The following is a 21,185-nucleotide window of genomic DNA, read 5'->3' as shown; positions in this document are numbered from 1 at the left end:
AACAAGAGCTAAAAACTATACTTAAAAAAAAAAAAAATGGACAGCCTGAACCCTAGGTCAAATGGTAAGAGCAAAGCTATACACAGAAAATCACACACAGAAGCATACACATACACTCTCACAAAAAGAGAAAAAGGGAAAAAAAAAATATATCATTGCTCCCAAAGTCCACCTCCTCAATTTGGGATGATTCGTGGTCTATTCAGGTATTCCACAGATGCAGGGTACATCAAGTTGACTGTGGAGATTTAATCTGCTGCTCCTGAGGCTGCTGGGAGAGATTTCCCTTTCTCTTCTTTGTTCGCACATCTCCTGTGGTTCAGCTTTAGATTTGGCCCCGCCTTTGCATGTAGGTCGCCTGAGGGCGTCTGTTCCTGCTCAGACAGGACAGGGTTAGAAAGCAGCTGATTCGGGGGCTCTGGCTCACTCAGGCTAGGGGGAGGAAATGGTACGGAGTGCGGAGCGATCCTGCCGTGGCAGAGCCTGGCATGACGTTGCACCAGCCTGAGGCGCGCTGTTCGTTCTCCCGGGGAAGTTGTCCCTGGATCACGGGACCCTGGCAGTGACGGGCTGCACAGGCTCCCGGGAGGGGAGGTGTGGATAGTGACCTGTGCTCACACATAGGCTTCTTGGTGGGTGCAGGAGCAGCCTTAGCGTCTCATGCCTGTCTCTGGGGTCTGCACTGATAGCCACAGCTTGCGCCCGTCTCTGGAGCTCCATTAAGCGGCACTCTTAATCCCTCTCCTCGCGCACCAGGATGGAAAGAGGCAAGAAAAAATCTCTTGCCTCTTCGGCAGCTCCGGACTTTTTCCTGGACATCCTCCCAGCTAGCTGTGGTGCACTAGCCCCCTTCAGGCTGTGTTCACGCAGCCAACCCCAGTCCTCTCCCTGCCATCGATCTAGGAAGCCGGAGCCTCAGCTCCCATCCCCCACACGTCCCTGCGGGTGAGCAGAAAAGCCTCTCTGCTGGTGAGTGCTGTTGGGTACGGATCCTCTGTGCGGGAATCTCTCCGCTGTGCCCTCTGCACCCCTGTTGCTGCGCTCTCCTCCATAGCTCCGAAGCTTCCCCCGCTCCGCCACGTGCCGTCTCCGCCCGCGAAGGGGCTTCCTAGTGTGTGGAAACCTTCTTCACAGCTCCCTCCCACTGGTGCAGGTCCCTTTCCTATTCTTTTGTCTCTGTTTTTTCTTTTTTCTTTTGGCCTACCCAGGTATGTGGGGAGTTTCTTGCCTTTTGGGAAGTCTGAGGTCTTCTGCCAGCCTTCGGTAGGTTTTCTGTAGGGGTTGTTCCACATGTAGATGTATTTCTGATGTATCTGTGGGGAGAAAGGTGATCTCCATGCCTTGCTCTTCCGCCATCTTGAAGCTTGCCTCGCATGTGTCTTTTTTTTTTTTTTTTGAGGTACGTGGGCCTCTCACTGTCATGACCTCTCCCGTTGCGGAGCACAGGCTCCGGACGCGCAGGCTCAGTGGCCATGGCTCACGGGCCCAGCCACTCCGCGGCATGTGGGATCTTCCCGGACCAGGGCACGAACCTGTGTCCCCTGCATCGGTAGGCAGACGCTCAACCACTGCGCCACCAGGGAAGCCTGCATATGTCTTTTTGAATTATGGTTTTCTTTGGGTATAAGCCCAGTAGTGGGGTTGCTGGGTCATGTGGTAATTCTATTTTTAGTTTTTTAAGGAACCTCCATACTGTTCTCCATGGTAGCTGTATCAATTTACATTCCCACCAACAGTGCAAGATGGTTCCCTTTTCTCCACACCCTTTCCAGCATTTGTTTTTTGTAGATTTTGTGATAATGGCCATTCTGACTGGTGTGAGGTGATACCTCATTGTAGTTTTGGTTTGCATTTCTCTAATAATTAGTGGTGTTGAGCAACTTTTCATGTACTTCTTGGCCATCTGTCCATCCTCTTTGGAGAAATGTCTATTTAGGTCTTCTGCCTATTTTTGGATTGGGTTGTTTGTTTTCTTAATATTGAGCAGCATGGGCTCTTTATATATTTTGGAGGTTAATCCTTTGTCTGTTGATTCGTTTGCAGATATTTTCTCCCATTCTGAGGGTTGTATTTTGGTCTTGTTTGTAGTTTCCTTGGCTTTGCAAAAGCTTTTAAGTTTCATTAGGTCCCATTTGTTTGTTTGTTTTTCCATTACTCTAGGAGGTGGATCAAAAAATATCTTGCTGTGATTTATATCAAAGAGTGTTCTTCCTATGTTTTCCTCTAAGAGTTTTATAGTTTCCGGTCTTACATTTAGGTCTCTGATCCATTTTGAGTTTATTTTTGTATATGGTGTTGGGGGTGTTCTAATTTCATTCTTTTACATGTAGCGGTACAGTTTTCCCAGCACCACTTATTGAAGAGACTATCTTTTCTCCATTGTATATCCTTGCCTCCTTTGTCATAGATTAGTTGACCATAGGTGCATGGGTTTATCTTTGGGCTTTCTACCCAGTTCCATTGATCTGTATTTCTGTTTTTGTGCCAGTACCATATTGTCTTGATTACTGTAGCTTTGTGGTATAGGCTGAAGTCAGGGTGTCTGATTCCTCCAGCTCCGTTTTCTTCCCTCAAAACTGCTTTGGCTGTTCAGGGTCTTTTGTGTCTCCATACATTCTTTAAGATTTTTTCTTCTCGTTCTGTAATATGATAGGGATTGCACTGAATCTGTAGATTGCTTTCGGTAGTAGAGTCATTTTCACAATACTGATTCTTTCCATCTGAGAAATAGTATATCTCTCCATCTGTTGGTATCGTATTTAATTTCTTTTAACAGTGTCTTATACTTTTCTGCATTCAGGTCTTTTGTCTCCCTAGGTAGGTTTTTTCCTAGGTATTTTATTCTTTGTTTGGCAATTGTAAATGTGAGTGTTTCCTTAATTTCTCTTTCAGATTTTTCATAATTAGTGTATAGGAATGGAAGAGATTTCTGTGCATTAATTTTGTATCCTGCAACTTTACCAGATTCATTGATTGGCTCTAGTAGTTTTCTAGTGGCATCTTTAGGATTCTCTATGTATTGTATCAAGTCATCTGCAAACAGTGACAGCTTTACTTCTTCTTTTCCAATTTGTATTCCTTTTATTTCTTTATCGTCTCTGATTGCCATGGCTAGGACTTCCACAACTATGTTGGATAATAGTGGTGAGAGTGGACATCCTTGTCTTGTTCCTGATCTTAGAGGAAATGCTTTCAGTTTTTCACCATTGAGAATGATGTTTGCTGTGCGTTTGTCATATATGGCCTTTATTATGTTGAGGTAGGTTCCCTCTATGCCCACTTTCTGGAGAGTTTTTATCATAAATGGTATTGAATTTTGTGAAAAGCATTTTCGGCATCTATTGAGATGATCATACGGTTTTTATTCTTCAATTTGTTCATATGGTGTATCACATTTATTGATTTGCATATTATGAAGAATCCTTGCATCCCTGGGATAAGTCCCACTTGATCGTGATGTTTGATCCATTTAATGTGTTGTTAGATTCTGTTTGCTAGTATTTTGTTGAGGATTTTTGCATCTATATTAATCAGTGATACTGGTTTGTAATTTTTTTTTTTTGGTAGTATCTTTGTCTGGTTTTGGTAGCAGGGTGATGGTGGCCTCATAGAAAGAGTTATGGAGTGTTCCTTCCTCTGCAATTTTTGGAAGAGTTTGAGAAGGATGGGTGTTAGCTCTTTAAATGTTTGGTAGCATTCACCTATGAAGCAATCTGGTCCTGGACTTTTGTTTGTTGGAAATTTTAAATCACAATTTCAATTTCATTACTTGTGATTGATCTCTTCATATTTTGTATGTCTTCCTGGTTCATTCTTGGAAGGTTATACCTTTCTGAGAATTTATCCATTTCTTCCAGGTTGTCCATTTTATTGGCATAGAGTTGCTTGTAGTAGTCTCTTAGGATCCCTTGTATTTCTGCAGTGTCTTTTGTAACTTCTCCTTTTTCATTTCTAATTTTATTGATTTGAGTCCTCTCACTCTTTTTCTTGATGAGTCTGCCTAATGCTTTATCAATTTTGTTTATCGTCTCAAAGAACCACGTTTTAATTTCATTGATCTTTGCTATTGTTTTCTTTGTTTCCTTTTCATTTATTTCTGCTCTGGTCTTAATGATTTCTTTCCTTCTGCTAACTTTGGGTTTTGTTTGCTCTTATTTCTCTGGTTCCTTTAGGTGTAAGGTTAGATTGTTTATTTGAGATTTTTCTTGTTTCTTGAGGTAGGCTTGTATAGCTATAAACTTCCCTCTTAGAACTGCTTTTGCTGCATTCCATAGGTTTTGGATCGACATGTTTTCATCTTCATTCTTCTCTAGGTATTTTTTGATTTCCTCTTTGATTTCTTCAGTGATCTCTTGGTTATTTAGTAACGTATTGTTTAGCCTCCATGTATTTGTGTTTCTTACATTTTTTTCCCTGTTACTTGCTTTCTAATCTCATAGTGTTGTGGTCAGAAAAGATGCTTGATATGATTTCAATTTCTTAAATTTACTGAGGATTGATTTGTGACCCAAGATGTGATCTATCCTGGAGAATGTTCCGTACACACTTGAGAAGAAAGTGTAATCTGCTGTTTTGGGATGGAATGTCCTGTAAATATGAAGTAAATATATCTGGTCTGTTGTGTCATTTAAAGCTTGTGTTTCCTTATTAATTTTCTGTTTGGATGATCTGTCCATTAGCGTAAGTGAGGTGTTAAAATCCCCCACTATTATTGTGTTACTGTCAGTTTCCTCTTTTACAGCTGTTAGCAGTTGCCTTATATATTGAGGTGCTCCTGTGTTGGGTGCATATATATTTATAATTGTTATATCTTCTTCTTGGATTGATCCCTTGATCATTAAGTAGTGTCCTTCCTTGTCTCTTGTAACATTATTTTAAAATCTATTTTATCTGATATGAATAATGCTACTGCAGCTTTCTTTTGATTTCCATTTGCATGGAATATCTTTTTCCATTCCCTTACTTTCAGTCTGTATGTGTCCCTAGGTCTGAAGTGGGTCTCTTGTAGACAGCTTATATATGGGTCTTGTGTTTTTATCCATTCAGCAAGCCTCTGTCTTTTGGTTGGAGCATTTAATCCATTCACGTTTAAGGTAATTATCGATATGTATGTTCCTATGACCATTTTCTTAATTGTTTTGGGTTTGTTTTTTTTAGGTCCTTTTCTTCTCTTGTGTTTCCCACTTAGAGAAGTTCCTTTAGCATTTGTTGTAGAGCTGGTTTGGTGGTGCTGAATTCTCTTAGCTTTTGCTGGTCTGTAAAGCTTTTGATTTCTTCATCGAATCTGAATGAGATCCTTGCCAGGTAGAGTAATCTTGGTTGTAGGTTCTTCCCTTTCATTAAGTATATCATGCCACTCCCTTCTGACTTGTAGAGTTTCTGCTGAGAAATCAGCTGTTAACCTTATGGGAGTTCCCTTGTATGTTATTTGTCGTTTTTTTCCTTGCTGCTTTCAATAATTTTTCTTTGTCTTTAATTTTTGCCAGTTTGATTACTGTGTGTCTTGGCGTGTTTCTCCTTGGGTTTATCCTGTATGGGACTCCCTGCACTTCCTGGACTAGGGTGGCTATTTCCTTTCCCATATTAGGGAAATTTTCTACTATAACCTCTTCAAATATTTTCTTGGGTCCTTTCTCTCTCTCTTCTTGTTCTGGGACCCCTATAATGTGAATGTTGTTGTGTTTAATGTTGTCCCAGAGGTCTCTTAGGCTGTCTTCATTTCTTTTCATTCTTTTTTCTTTATTCTGTTCTGCAGCAGTGAATTCCACCATTCTGTCTTCCAGGTCACTTATCCGTTCTTTTGCCTCAGTTATTTTCCTATTGATTCCTTCTAGTGTATTTTTCATATCAGTTATTTTGTTGTTCATCTGTTTGTTATTTAATTCTTCTGGATGTTTGTTAAACATTTCTTGCATCTTCTCCATCATTGCCTCCATTCTTTTTCCGATGTCCTGGATCATCTTCACTATCATTATTGTGAATTCTTTTTCTGGAAGGTTGCCTATCTCCACTTCATTTAGTTGTTTTTCTGGGATTTTACCTTCTTCCTTCATCTGATACATAGCCCCCTGCTTTTTCATCTTGTCTCTCTTTCTGTGAATGTGGTTTTTGTTCCACAGCCTGCAGAATTGTAGTTCTTCTTTCTTCTGCTGTCTGCCCTCTGGTGGATGAGGCTATCTAAGAGGCTTGTGTAGCCATCAGTCTTGAGAACAGTAAGTCCCTCCCCTGGTCACAAAGATTCCTTTATGAAATACAGTAGAAAATTTTTATAAAATTATTGAAGTTATTTCTTTAAAAATATACCTGCATATATATATCCCAAGGAGCACTATCCCCATCAGAATAATTGGGTCAGGATGTTATACATATATTCCACAATATTTTAGGAATCTATCTGGAATTGCATCCACAACATGGATCAATTCTTTTCATATTCTTAAAGGTAAGAAAATTATCTCTTGATTGTTTATTTATTATTCAAATACTTCAGTGCAGAATATGAAAGTGGAAATCGACCTAGTTTTACTGTGAAAATATGGTGAAGAAATTGTAGTTTGTTCCTTTTGAGTTGAAAAGAAAACCCAAACACTTCACCATTTTTGTACATCAAGCCTAATTGCTCTTGTAGTATAAATCCTTCATGAAGGTGTCCATTGATTTGAAAGAAAGTCAACATTTATATTACTTTTTCATCGGACACTTGGACATTGTAAGGCTTCAGAGTGTTGGGGATCTCTTCTGATTTGTTTAATTACTGATTAATATTTTCTGTAATATTAAATTTTTTGGCCCCCCAAAAATCATCTTAATTTTTTACTCAAAGTCTATGACAAAATAATTGCTAACGTTTTTTCATGTTAATTTTATTTTACAGTCATCTTTCTTTCATCTAAATTTGACTTCCAATAATCCAATCTACCTTAATGAACATTTTCATTTGAAATTTTCGTGGATCTTACAGGTAATTAGGTAACATTTCTTCATATAGAATTGTGGATATCTTTTCTTTTACTTTAAAACTTTTGGGGAGCCCAAACCTTTGTACCTTAACATAACTTCATCTGTATAAGCTTTTAACAGGTCAAAATATCTTTCAACAAAAACTTATTTTTTGATCAGTATTATAACCAGTCACTTTTATGCTGACCTGAAACAGCAGGAATGTACAAGAGCAATATCAAGACTTTACTAGCTGATCTTGACTGATATCGAATATGTAGCTGCAAGTTGTAATGTTACAGTATTTTCTGCTTTTATCAGTCTTCTTTTCTATAACAACAATAATTAACTTCCCATTGTTGGTTGTGAATCCCAGCTTGCTTGCTTTCACTGGACCCTGTTCTGTTACTGATTACTGAGAGTTCTGATGAAGGGGAATTGTTATTAATTGCATTTGTGGCAAGATTTCTGTCCTGCCTAAACCCCCATTTTACTTTCAACCCCAGGGAGTTGGGCTTGATCATATTTAAACCTCAAAGACTTTCTTTTCATCTTTCTCACCTAAAGTCTAGACCTTGCTTTCTCCCTAAAACCTCATCTAGGTCCATTTAAAGTCATCGAAAGAGTGGGTGACTGGACAGTACACTCTGGCCTGTAACAGCATCTATTGAAAAAAACCTAGAGTGGGGAGGAGCAATAGGAGAATTCAGTTCCTCATTGACCTTCACCTTCTGGAGCACAGCACAAAAATGTGACAGTGCTGAATGAAGGCTCTGGACAAGGGCCCCAGCCCTTGGAATGTAGGATTTTGAAGATGAATTATTGGAGGATGTATCAGCCCTTCCCCTGGCATCGTCAGGAGCTGGGATCCAAGCCTTAGGGTTACAGCTGTGTAACACAGTAGAATCTGGACTTGTTCTGTCCCCTCGGTATTTGCTAAATCATCTCTCTACAGAAGGCTAGCTACTGTTCTGTGGAGCTTCCCTGCATTCTCAACCTAGTTCACCTTTATCTCACACACTAAGGTGGCCATTGATAGAAGAGAGCAAACATTGCCTTAGTCCGCTTCTAATCATGACCTTGTCTTCCTCTTACCAAAGCATCCAGTCACTAGTCCTAAGGAAGATGGTGAGTGGGACATCATTCCGTGGTACTTCTTGCCTCAGGTTTGTCACAGACTCATTCAAGAGAGTTGCTCCCTGATGGTAGAGTTGGAGATGCTGTGATGAACAATTTGTTTTAGATATATAGATATGACAGACTGGTCGCCTGTGAAATAAAATGTTTCTACAACCTGCACATTGTTTAATTTAAAAGAAATAGTTGCTGGCATTTCATATTGGAAATTTCACTTAAGAATTCAGATTTCTGTTTTCTTTCAAAAAATTAAAAGATTTTGCCTCCTTGAGCTTATATTCCTCCGTGGCAACAGTCAGATGGAGGTCAGTGTTGCCTGACCTCCATACCTTTGGACAGGTATTCTTCAGTTTCCACTTTTCCCTGGCCTAGCACAGTCACATGTGTTACTTGCCTGGCTCCTGTGGTCATTTGAGCCTCTACCTTTTGTTTTCGAATCCCACTGTAGGTATAGCTGCTGATATATTGCTCCCATCATGTCTGTCTAATCTAAAGGTACAAAAATGGAACAGATTAACAGTGACAAGAATATTGTTTCTAAGATTTTTCAGTTTTTACTGTGGACATGGACATTTGCCAGAAGCGTTAGTGTAAGCTTTCTGGTGGAAAACAATCATATTTCTATATGAACTGAGTTGCTTGTTCAAAATCTTTGTTCCTTGGGGTGGAGGCAGGGTTAGTGAGGACATATTCTGCTGCTTCTGTCTGCACTTGAAACATTTTACACAATTTTGATTCCAACTAGAGTACTTGAGTAAAAATTTCATTGTATAGGAATAATGAGCAAATTGTTTTGAAGGAATAGTGTCTGTCTTGAACATAAGTGACAAGCACGAGACAGTGGGTTACAAAGCACTGGATCTAACTGATCACAGATTCAGAGGCTGCTCACCTTCCACTGTTCTCTACACCTTCCTAGAATGTTTATATCTGGCGGGGGGGGGGGTGGTGAGTAGGGCATATTGAAGATGCATACCAGAGACTAAAGCAAAAGTGTTTATGTTTCTGTTGCTTTCATGTAAATCTAGAGTTTTTATGTAAGATCTTGATGCTCTGCTTTATTTTAATTTTTACTCCTAAGTTGAGACAAGGTGTTAAAAGCATATGTTATAGAATGTGCACCTGAGGAAGTATTTTAATTTTGTTAGGTGAATGTAAAACTGTTGAAGTGGCTAGCTTTTCTGGAGAGCATCAAGAGTAGGGTGGGTGTGGAGCAGTAAATGAAGAAGAGAGAAAATGGGGAGGGGGAGGGAGGGAAAGAGAAAGAAGGGGAGAGAATGCCCATGTGTGTATGTAATATGTAGTACTGTAGGATTTCAGGGAAGAAGTTACACTGAATTGGAAACAGTTCTGGGCACCTCTGAGATGAAACTGAATATAGAGTTGAAATGCCAGTGCCTTCTCTTGCTTACTTTTCTACACATCTGCTCTCCTGGCTGGTACTGACATTAGCATTTTTCGAGTCTTAAGGAATTTTAAGGTAGAGTAATTGATCAAATCAGTAAGAATTACTCAAAAGATGGGGCAAATCAGTTTCATTGACTTTTAGAAAACTCTTGATCTGAATGTGAAGTGGCATCTAAGAGGCAAATGGGGCAGAGCTGCTAGCAGATTGTAGACAGTTCATTTCCAAGGCCATGCGATTATTTCAGTATCGACCAAGGCCTGCAAACACTGCGCAGAAGTATCCGTTTCCTTTTTATTTTCAACTTATAACAAACCAAACAAAAATTGCACTACGTTTTGGAATCATCAGTTGCCTCTCATGATGAAATCAAAGATGTAATTTGAGATCTTAATATGCAAATTTTATTTATGAAAAGTTTAAATGATTATATTCCTGCAAAACACTCTGATTTATAACTTGAAGATATAAACATATACTAATAAGCTTATTTAGTCAGTCAAAAAAAATCTAAAATAACAATACATTAATGATAAACAGTATAATGCTATATATGTCAGCATGGTCTGTGTATTTTTATACTAAACATTAAGGGCGGGAACCTTAAATCAGATGTTTCCAAGCTAGTCTTTAATTGAAATTGTTGTTAATTTAAATGTGGGTGCTTGAAAGGAAAAAAATGTGAGACAGAGAAAGCCTCACAGGTGCCAGATCATCTTAGTGGAAGCCTGGAACCTGAGAGAAGAATCATTTAATGTTTTGGTCAAAAAAATGCTTCTGAAACCCTATAAACTGATGTAGAATTTATCAGGGTTATAAACCCATAATGAATTTTAGGGACCAATTTCTGTAAGCCACCTCCTAGTTTAATGATATAATCTTATTAACTTGTGCATCCTATATTGTCACACAATAAATATTAAGTTAATAACAAGATGAATGATTTATTTAGATGCTAAGATCCTTGTTCAGTATTATGGTAGCTGGTTATTCAGAGAACTTTAAAATTTAAGCATATTATTGGATGCCCAAAACTCTGATTTGCTTAGATAACCTAAAAATTCATATGGTTAAACTAAGAAGACAGTGTAAAATCCCTCTGAAAGCCTGATTCTTGAAGGGAGTCCTAATCATGGAAGAAGAAAGGACTTTGAGGAAATCACTCTGTGTGCTCACCTTTCCCACCTAGTATTTTTTATTTGGGTGAAATCAGATTAATATAATCATCAAAGAATGCTTCTGGAAGAATGGGGTAAGACTGCAGGAAGTGGGAGGAAGTCATAAATTATTCTCCCTAATAGGATACATGTGGAGGGGAGGAAGCACCAATTTTGCTGTTTGCTTTGTTTGTATTAGAGGTTTTATGGTTGATTTATGTCAAATAACAGATCTTTTCTGACTCTGGTTTCTGGAGCTTCCTTCCTCACATGGACTCCTCTTGGTGTTACTGCTCATTTAGTGGTTGTGGAGTGCCCTGAAGCTGGGGTCAGGGAACTACTGTTTGAGGGCCAAATGAGGTCTTCCACTTGTGTTTGTAAGGCCCTGGAATTGAGAATGGCTTTTACATTTTTAAGTGGTTGAGAAAAAGCAGAGGAAGCATAATATTTAGTAACAGGTCAAAATTGTATAAAATCCAAATTTTGGTGTCCACAACTACATTGTTATTGGCACATAGCCACATTCATTTGTTTACATATTGTCTATGGCTGCTGTCACACGACAACAGTGGAGATGAGTACTTGCAGTAGAACTGTATGGTTGGTTAAGCCTAAAATATGAACTCTCTGGTCCCTTACAGAAGTTTGCCAATCCCTACCCTTAAAATACGGAATTTAGGAAGAACACCTTGATGTTCTTTCTTAAGATCTGGGCATCAGTGACATAAAATCACCTGTGGCAATTGTAAAAATTCAGATTCCTGGGTTCCAGTGCTATACTTTCTACTAAATAAAAACCCATGGAGCCATGTAGACTGTGGAGTTTGCATTTTAAACTAGTGTTCCATCAGGTGGTTTTTCCAATCAATATGGAACCAGAATCATTGCTTTGTACAGGGAAAGGGAACTGGGCTTCTGGATGTCTAGAACTGACTTAGTCTAGATAGGCTACCTGATTTTACATGACATGTTGTTTATAGATTATTTGAGATAGGCTAGAGCCTTCTCTCTGAATTTTATATTTTTCTGTGATCTCTTGTCATTTGCAGAGCTCCTAGGAAGACTTGCTATATTGAAATAAGGTCTTATTTGTTTTATTGTATGAAATGATGGTCTCCAAAGTGGAATGTGCATACTCAGAGTCTGTAATCCTCTCACTTCCAGGAAGAATATATTAGAATTATTAATTTTCCTTTGTAACTTAATTTTTTGTGAATGAAATACATGTACAAAGCTTAAACATTAAAGAGTTTATAACAGAAAAATAGTGTTTCCCAGTTACACCCATTGCTACCCTTATTCCTTTTCCCCAGAGGCTCTTTCCTTTGCCACTTAAATAGTACATCCATACTACTATTTCTTGATTTTTCTATTGTAGACATTACCTGTTGACTTTTGTTGTGAAAGATGAGGATTTTGTTCTCCTATATTCTGCTTACTCATACTCTTGCCTTACTGCCATTGTCTCAGTATGATTATGTAAAATTTTTCTTTAACATTCAGTATTTACATTATTACAATGGATTGATTGCTTTCTAGATCTACTACATAGCTATCATCCTTTGACTTTTCTTCACTATCTTGGAATTCCTTTGCCTCTTTTCTTTGTTGATTTCTTAGTTTGTTTTGTCTCATGTTTTCCTTTTTGTTGCTTTTCTCCCTGATTTTGATGGATCCCATTCTCCAGTGACTTCCTGGTAGAAGGTATGTGGGAGATAAACTTTTCAAGAATTTGCATGTCTGAACTGCCTTGATTGATAGTTTTGATGAAGATAGTGTTGTAGTTTAAAAATATTTTTTTTTCTTCATAAGGCATTATTTCCTCTACTTCCAAGTTCCAAAGTTGCTATCAAGAAATTCAATGTCATGTTGATTTCTGATGCTTTGTTTTTCTCTGGGAACTTTTATAAAAGTTCCTTTCTCATCCAGTGATCTGGAATTTCACAATTATATGTCTTATTGTAGATATTTCTTCATTTATTGTGCAGTGTACTTGGTTCCTTTCAATCTAGACACTCATATCCTTTAGTTCTGAAAACCTTTTCTTGTATTATTTTTGTTTTAGTTACTTCCTTTTTCTCTTTTTAGAACTCCTATTAATTAGATATGGGAACTTCTATGTTGATTTTAATTTTCTTATTTCTTTCCTGTTTTCCATCTGTTTTGTGGTCCTACTTTCTGGTATATTTTGTCATTCTTATCTCCCAATCCTTATATTGAACTAGTTTTTGGCTAACATTTTTATCTCCAAGAGGTCTTTCTTTTTCTATGTTTATTCTTTGACTATAACACATTATTCTTGTTTCAGAGTTATGATAGCTTCTCTTAGAGCTCTGACTATAGTTTGTTGTTTTTAACCTGTGCTTTATTTCTTCTGAGTGCCTATTTTTCTCTATTAGTTTTGATCTCTATTTTTCATGCTAGAGACCTTTCTCAAATTTCTGGTGATCTTTGGCTCTTTGTTCATATTAATGAATGAGACACTAAAAAGCTTAATGAAATTTCTGTATGTACAATTGAGGCTTATCTATTGGGGAGCTTCATAATAGGGTAGAAAGGCAATGAGCAGGTTTTTTCGCTTTGGAATGGCCAAATAGTGTAGCTGTTCGTTTACCAGTTCCATTTCCTCAGAGGAATCTCTAGTTTCATGCATGGATAGAATAAACTTGACTTCTAGCATTCTGGTAGCTGAATAAAGGAAGGGGACTGGAGGTCTCATCTTTCTGTGTGTAGAATTTAACTTAATCATTCTCAGTACAGTGCCTCACTCAACCATGCAAAGCTTTCTAGAAAGTAAACTTACTGTCTTTTGCTGGAATGTGTAGGTTGCGGTGAGGTGTGAGGGGAGTCATTTAGCTATGTAAAGTGGAGATGGGATCTTCCAACCAGTCCTCATGTTCCAACCAAAACTTCTACACAGTGCCTCTAGTTTCTAAGTGCTTCTAGAAGAAATCTGTATTGTGAATTGAACTTTCTAGTCACTTTACTTCTCTCAGGCCCCCACCCCTGCCCCCATTACTTGCAAGATTTCAGGTTTCTGTCATCTCTAAATCTTTTACTGTCACTTTTGTGGGGTTGGGACAAAGTAGTGATAAATGTGCATGTATAATCTACTATGTTTAATGGGTCATACAGAACTCTTTATTTTTCTAAATGATTTAATTAAAAATTCATATTGATGTATGTATTTTACTGATTTAATAGTAAAGAAACACATGTATGTAATTTATACATATATATTTGGAAATGTGCTCAAAATATTAACTGCTGGAGATATTGGATAAGAACCACATTTAGAAACTACTTATTTTAAAGATATATAGTTAAATTTTTGAAAAATATTTGAATATAAAGATAGGAGTTGATCTGAGGATTTCTTAAATTGAAATACTAAAAATTTTGCAAGAGAAAAACATAATAAAGTTCAGTTGTATAGCTTTCCAGAGATATTGTACATGAGGTTTTTCTTTTTGGTGATTTATTAGGCTAGAAAAGTTCTAAAGTTCCTCCTAAGTCTAATATTCTATGATTTATAAAAATCAGATTTAAAGTGGTAAAATACTATATTAGGGTCAGTTTTGAATAAGCAAAACAGAATGCAGAGTAATAGTTACATGTATAATGTGTTTCGTAGTTGTAACTTCATCTTTACTATTTATAGCTAAAGATTTATCTGATTGGCATGACTTACAGAAGATGTTCCTCAGTAGGGCTTATGCACAGCTCCCTGACACTTTGAAAGAAAGGTCTTGTCTTGGTGGGAAAAACATCCATCCATTTCACTGGGCTATCTTTCATGTGGAATGAAAGTAATTAGATGTCTGGCTTTAGTAGTATAGTATTAAGTCTTATCTTGAGGACACCTAAGGTTTATGTAATACCCAGGCATCAGTCAATTAGACCGAGAAAAAAACAAGTCAATTTTATGAGTCTGCATGAGTCAGGCATTTGATTATCCTGAGAAAACAGAGGTCTGGCTCCTTTCAGTGAAGCTTTCCTTCTGCAATCGATTAACTGCTGACTCTTATTATATTGACCCTCACTAATTTTGTTGCCTGGTCTGTCATGCCTTATCTGGAGTGAGAGGGAGGCTCCTCTGTACATATCAACAACTGATGAGGTTAGGGGGGCACTATCTATTCTGGGATGGATCTTCATAGTGTGTGTCTGTGTGGAGGGCCGTTCTTGAGCTTGTACCTAACACATTTTCTTAGACCAGGTCGCGAGTTATAGCTCTCTGTTTTACACATAAAAGAGTTATTGGACAACCAGCCCCAGTATAGATATTTACAAATTAGAATTTGACTTTGTCTTTACTTTATTCTTTTGGTTCTTATGTTATATTCTTACTAATATAAAATCCTGCCTTTACGTGGAAATGGAGTTTAGAGACTCAATAAATTAATTCTTCCCAGCTAAGGATTAGCTCATGCTATTTCATTTTACTCTCAGCTTCTTTGTATCAAAAATTTTAGTGGCTTGTTGAAAACAACAAACTTGACCTAATTCTTTAATTAGTGTAGACAATTAGTATACTCAAAGTCTAATGCTGCTGGTTTCATGTTATTTGTTGGATATCATTTGGGTCTCTATATCCATTCCCTAAATTGTCTAAAATTTGTTTGTTGGGTGAAGTCATATCAGATTTCTATAATTTTAAGACAAAATTTCTAAAATCAAGCTGAATTATATGTTAGATATTGGACATAGAATGAGGAATTCACTGGAATAACCTTATTGCTGAATGAGCTATCCAGAGTGGGATATGATCCATCACTGCGGAATACTTCTCCCCAACTTGATACCTTATCACCTAAGCTCAAACTGAAACGCGACATTTATAAAGAGAGATGCATTTAGATCCAAACAAGCGGACATTCTAGAAAGGCAGGTTAGTGTAGGCTTAAGAGTACAAACTTACTCCTATTTTGACTGTCTCACGTAATATTTGTAAAATGGAGCTACTAAGAATTTATTTAGTTCTCATCTGAGCCTGAAGACCTTCATCTTTTTCTTCTCTCCAACACGTACCTGTACTCTTACTAGATGAAGTAATGTGCAGGTTCCTGAACATCCTGTTTTATTTTTCATCTCTACACTGTCATTTCCCCTACCCATGATTATCTTTTTCTTCTGAATCTGCATGGTCATTTTTCAAGACAAAGTTGATGTCTTTTTCTTTTTTCCTGTGAAACTGCTGACTAACCAAAGTAGGGTAGAGAACTCCTTCCTTTATTATCCTTTGTAATACCTATCAAGTATTACAGCCTTTGTCACACTGTGTAGTTATTTTATTAACATGCAAGTCTCTCTTTTAGGACTGTGCACTCCAGGTGCTCAATACATGTTGAATGAATGCTATTTATTATGCCTAGAATGTGTTGGATCAGTTGTCAATTGCTGCATAAATCCCTAGATGTATGGATGAAAGCAACTCTGATTTGTTTGCACATTTTTTCTTTGGTCTCACTTGAGCTCACTCATGTGGCTGCAGTTAGCTGGCAGCTTGACTGGGGATAAGAGGATCTCATATGGCCTTCCTCATGTGTCTGGTGCCTCAGTTGGAATAGTTGGGATGACTGATCCTCTCTCTCTTTGTGATCTTTCATCTGGGCTTCTTCACATGATGGCGGGCTAGTCCTAATGAATGGGTGCTTATAAAGCCTCCATGGTGTCATATTTGCTGATATTCCCTTGACCAAAGCAGGTCATGTGGCTGAGTTCAGAGTCAGTGTGGGAAAGGACTCTACAAGGACCTGGATGCCAGGACACATGGTTCACTGGGGACCACTAATGTAACAATTCAGGATGTGCACTTACCTCCATGGTCTAGCTGTTAAAGAGCTTTTGTTCAAAACTCCCTTTGATCATTTTTCTCCTCTAAAAAGCCTTCAATGACCCCCTAAAGCTTTTCTTACATGTTTCTATTGCTCATAGTCCCCAGTTATCTTGCCTGGGAGCAGCAGTGAGGTGCTCAACCAGAACTTAGAGAATGTTATTCATTTATACTTCACCTTGTTCCAGAAAAATTTAAGGCAGCAACTTGGAAATAGAGGACGTAGGGTCACCTTGGAAACTTTAACTGTGTAATATATAAGATTTAATACATATCGACTCCAAGTTCAAGTCAGTCTTTACTGAAGGTATCAATATATCTAAAAGAAATATATTGTTTTCCAAATTTCAGTTTTGAAAAGATAAAGGCAAAAAAACCCAGTACTCTGTGCTGATAAGGGTTCAGGGAGAAGGGCACTCTTATGTACTGTGGGATTGGAATTGCAACTGTTCTGTAAAACCATTTGGCAGTCTGTATTGAGACCTTAAGAAGTTCATATTGAGTCAAGTCCAGTGATTCCACTTCTAGAAAATCATTCTAAGGGAATAATCAGAGACAGTTTTGTGCAAAGATGTTTAGTGAGGCATTATTTATACAGAGAAAAGGGAAAAAAATCCAAATTGGGAAATGATGACATTATGGAACAGTTATGTAATGGAATATTATGCAACTGATAAGAAGTCTATAGGAAGAAATTGTTATGACTTTGGAAATTGCTCACAATGTAAAATGTAAGTGATTCAAAGGTATATAGAGGATTAATTCAATTCTGTAAAACCCTGTGTGTGTGAGTGTGTATGGGTGTGTGTGTGTGTGTGTGTGTGTGTATTGTCAGTGATCACAAACGTATTAACACACTCTGTTTGGCACTAGGGCTTATCTGGAAAGAAGAAAGACATGTTTACTTCCCTTACTCTGCTTACAGATTAGTGGGGAAAATTGTTGCTGAATGGCGTTGATGCTGATGGGGTAATAGCCATATTTATACTGGAAATGGAAAGACCAAGAAGAAAAAGGAGCAAGCAAGAAAGCTTGTTGGTTTGAAAAGACTGAGTGAATTTTGAAGGGGTTAAATATATTTTGGGGGTGGGAGAGAATTGAGAGAGAATAAATCAAATGAGGTAAAAGGGTTTTTAAGAATTTCTGCTAGATATATTCCTGCTTTTTCTTTTATTTAGCGAGGGACTTTTGCAAATACTTAAGTTACTCTTCAGTTATTTTAGATGCTGAACTGAAATACCTTTGGGTATGACACCATGCTGACATGAAACATTCCAGAGCCCCCAGCTTACCATGGGATACATATACATATGTATGTATATGTATGTGCATATATACATACATTCATCATCTATCTGTCTATCTATGCAAATGTAATAAAGATTGGGGGGAAATGCATTCCAATATCTAGGAGGTGATTACAGCTAATTTAAATTTTGTTCTCAGTTTTTCTGTAGTCATAAAAATATGTACATACATTAAAATTAAGTATATTAAAAAAATGAGTTAATGAGGAAGTACGTTGGTCATCAGGGAAAGCATGCTGTTGCCTTGGCCAGGGGTAGGGTGACTGTCGTCTTGACTGTTCAGGTATTCTCAGCAGGTCTCACTAGTGTGGAGTTGGATTCTTCATGGTGTCATAGCCTGAAGTCATCAAATGTGTGTTGCCTTCAAGTAATTTCCCTAGTTTTGACTCTGTAATTATCTAGGTATTTTTCTGCATATAAGTGAGGTTGAGAATGTGTAGGTAGATCTGTCTTCAGAAGCAGAATGAACATGCTGTGTCATCACAAGCCCTCTGTCCCTAATCCTCGTGACAGTGCAAGTTTCATTATAAACTAGTTAGTTAGAATTCTGGGTTATGCATTAGTATTGTTAAGCTCAGTTAATATAAGTTAATGTTACAGAGACAGATTCATGCTTGGTGTGCTGACAAAATCAGATTTCTGAGCTTTCCAGGGAGGAGGCCAGGCCACGTACATGCAAATTTAGCAAGGTAAGTCCATCCTGAGAAGCTTCTTGGCAGTTTGCCGCCTGTTCTGTTAACACTTGCACCTGAATGTGTGTTCATTTCCCTTAATACTCTACATTATTTACTTAAACTTTATAGAATCTCGTCCATTTTCTTGTTTTCCTTACCACAGGGAAGAACCTTTGAAAGCAGATATTTCTTTTTCATTTTTTAGCACTTAGCACAGTACCTGGCATAAAGTATGTATTTAATTAACATTTAACATTTAAGAAAACAAATATATTAATTGAGGTTAATTACCAGACATAGTTAACCATATATACAAGGGCAAATATAGACAGATTTTGGAATATCCACTCTTTTGGATTATTTATACTTTTCTTTACATATGTTAACCTAATAATCAAATAACTGTACTTATAAACTATTATTCTGTCTTCTTCTCATCCCCTGTACAATTCTCTGTGTGAGCATTGTTGCAGTGTTATTAGAGGTGGGTGATGTTTAAGTGTGTGTTAGGCCATAAATGCAATCACTATTCTGTTCTGACATAGTATCGCTTGTAAGAAATGACAGGACTGGTGGATGTAATCCAGTGTAGCTAAGGTAAGAAATCAGTGTATCTGTAGATAAAGCTTAAGTTTGTTCCAATGACATTTTCTTCCATAAGAAATCTGCAAAATGAATGCACTGAGGGCTCAAGAATGAGGAGAGTATTGGCATTTTCGCTCCTTCTCTGTAAAACTGATTGAAACAGACGGGGAAGAAAGGTAAATACCTGTGACCTCCTTTCAGTGGGCCTCTGCAGAAGTCGTTTGGCATGAAATGAGGCCTGCAGTGAAGGGTCCTTCGGGGGGCCCCTCAGGTTTCCCCTCATCCAGTGGGATTTCTTTTTTACTCTCAGTAACGCTTTTGTGCTCCCAGGAGGAAAACAGCTAACAAGCTTAGATATGAACAATGGGCTCCACATGTATCGTGCAAATTTCTCAAATTTCATTTGCACAAAACTGCTGAATGACATTTCCTCAGCTCTAACTACTGTCCATACCTCTGGGGAATGTGAGCAGCATGGCGAGGTCAGCCCCACAATGAGGCGGCTTTCTGGGCTTCAATAGGCACTTTATGCCTGTTCAAAAAGAAACACTTTGAAGGCTCGCTCTCTCCATCACAGGGCATGTGAACACTGCTGTGCAGAGAGAGAGCTAGCTCAGGCTGAGCCAAGAGGAATTAGGCTAACCTTGCTGAGGGATCCCAGAACTGGCTCTGAGGTTGGTGGGAGGGTGACTTGGGTTTGAAGCTGGCAACCTAACATGTGGTCGGTTTAGAGTAACCCTTTGTGCTGGACTCATGTCTGAAATACATTTGACTCTTTTACTCATAGGCAGGGTTTTTTTGTTTTTGTTTTCTTGCTTGTTTTAGATTAGGGCCCTACTTCCCTTTTAAACTGTTTCTATATATTTTACATACTACTTAATATTATATAGGCCAAATGTAATAATTATCTTTGAGAATAATACGTAAAAGGAATTTTTGAATTATCTACCATTTCAAACCCATTGTTCTCTGTCATTGCAGTTTTCAGGGAAAACTTTTATTCTAGAGGAAATGTTTTGTAGTAGATTTCAGTGAAAAAAAGTTAAGAAAAGTTTAAGAAAAAATTAAGAAAACTTTAGTGAGAAAAAAATTAAGGAAAATTCAGTGAAAATAAATAATTCTGATTTTGGGGTTATAAAGAAGCGAGAAGAAATATTCCATTGTGTGTTAGATTATAGCTGCAAAAGCTGAGAGGCCTATGATCTGGAAGAATTTGTAATTCCTGAGGTTTAGCATAAGAGGAAAACAGAATCTAGAGAAAGAGGGAAAAGTATTAACTGATGCACAGTCATATTGGCAATACACATTTCCATAGGGTAGCATCTCATTTATATGAAATCATTACAGCCAGTGATTTTAGTGGTTATTAACAGAAAACCAACACAAATGGGCTTAAGCAAAAGGGGAATTAAATGGCTGTCAAAAATGAAAGGTATTAAGTAAGGGCTGTTCGATGAAGGGGCTCAGATTACATCACCAGGACTCCATTTCTCTCCATCTCTCCATTTCTGCTTCTTCCAGATTGTCTTCCCTGCATGGGCAGCAGCATTGCTGCACCTGTTCCAGCCTCAGAGCTTCACTACCCTCTGCCTCTTTTCCAGGTGATCCTGGAAAACCTCTGGGATTCACTCTGATTGAACTGATTTAGATCACATGCCCACCCCCTCGTCAACCATCAGTATAATGTAGGGAAATACTATGCACTGGTTGCCTTAGGCCTGGGTCTCTGACTTCCTCTGGGGCCTGAGGAGCCCTGAACAGTCCAGTGGATTGAAAGAGAACAAGGGGTAAATTCTGAAAATTAAGGATATAAGAAGGTGTAATGGAAGCTGGAAAGGCAACGGTAAGTGTCTATCACATCTAACAAAATGTAACTTGTTTAAAAACGTATAATTTTCTTGTCTAGTTAAATAGTTTATTTTTAAAAACAGTATTTTGTGAAAGTGCTACCTGGTGAATAAAATTTCCTGTTTTTAGTAATTGATAGATTTTCGAATTTCTATGCTGACTTGTGTGAGGCTAATCATATTTAATATCTTCCTCATATAGGCTTTCCTAAAAATGTTTATTGAGAAGGTGTGGACTAAATAGGAATTTATATCCTTTATATCCTATGTCCTCCCCATCTCAGTCCTAGAAATACGA

General features: G+C 37.9%; 1 long non-coding RNA gene across 2 annotated transcripts in view; it reads left to right on the top strand.

Annotated features, from left to right (window-relative positions):
* The first annotated feature begins 9,346 nt into the window (after positions 1-9,346).
* The window catches only part of LOC109550802 (uncharacterized), a 39,038-nt gene continuing 27,199 nt past the window's right edge, over positions 9,347-21,185 (top strand). The window contains exons 1-2 of one of the 2 annotated variants that reach the window (XR_012330825.1): positions 9,347-19,216; positions 20,562-20,883. This is a non-coding gene — a long non-coding RNA (uncharacterized lncRNA). Of the gene's footprint in view, positions 20,884-21,185 lie in introns of both variants that reach the window. The other variant, XR_004525852.2, reaches the window with a different exon arrangement.

The sequence above is a fragment of the Tursiops truncatus genome, chromosome 3, assembly GCF_011762595.2.
Source record: "Tursiops truncatus isolate mTurTru1 chromosome 3, mTurTru1.mat.Y, whole genome shotgun sequence".
Lineage (NCBI taxonomy): Eukaryota > Metazoa > Chordata > Mammalia > Artiodactyla > Delphinidae > Tursiops > Tursiops truncatus.
This window is presented reverse-complemented; position numbering and strand designations above follow the sequence as displayed.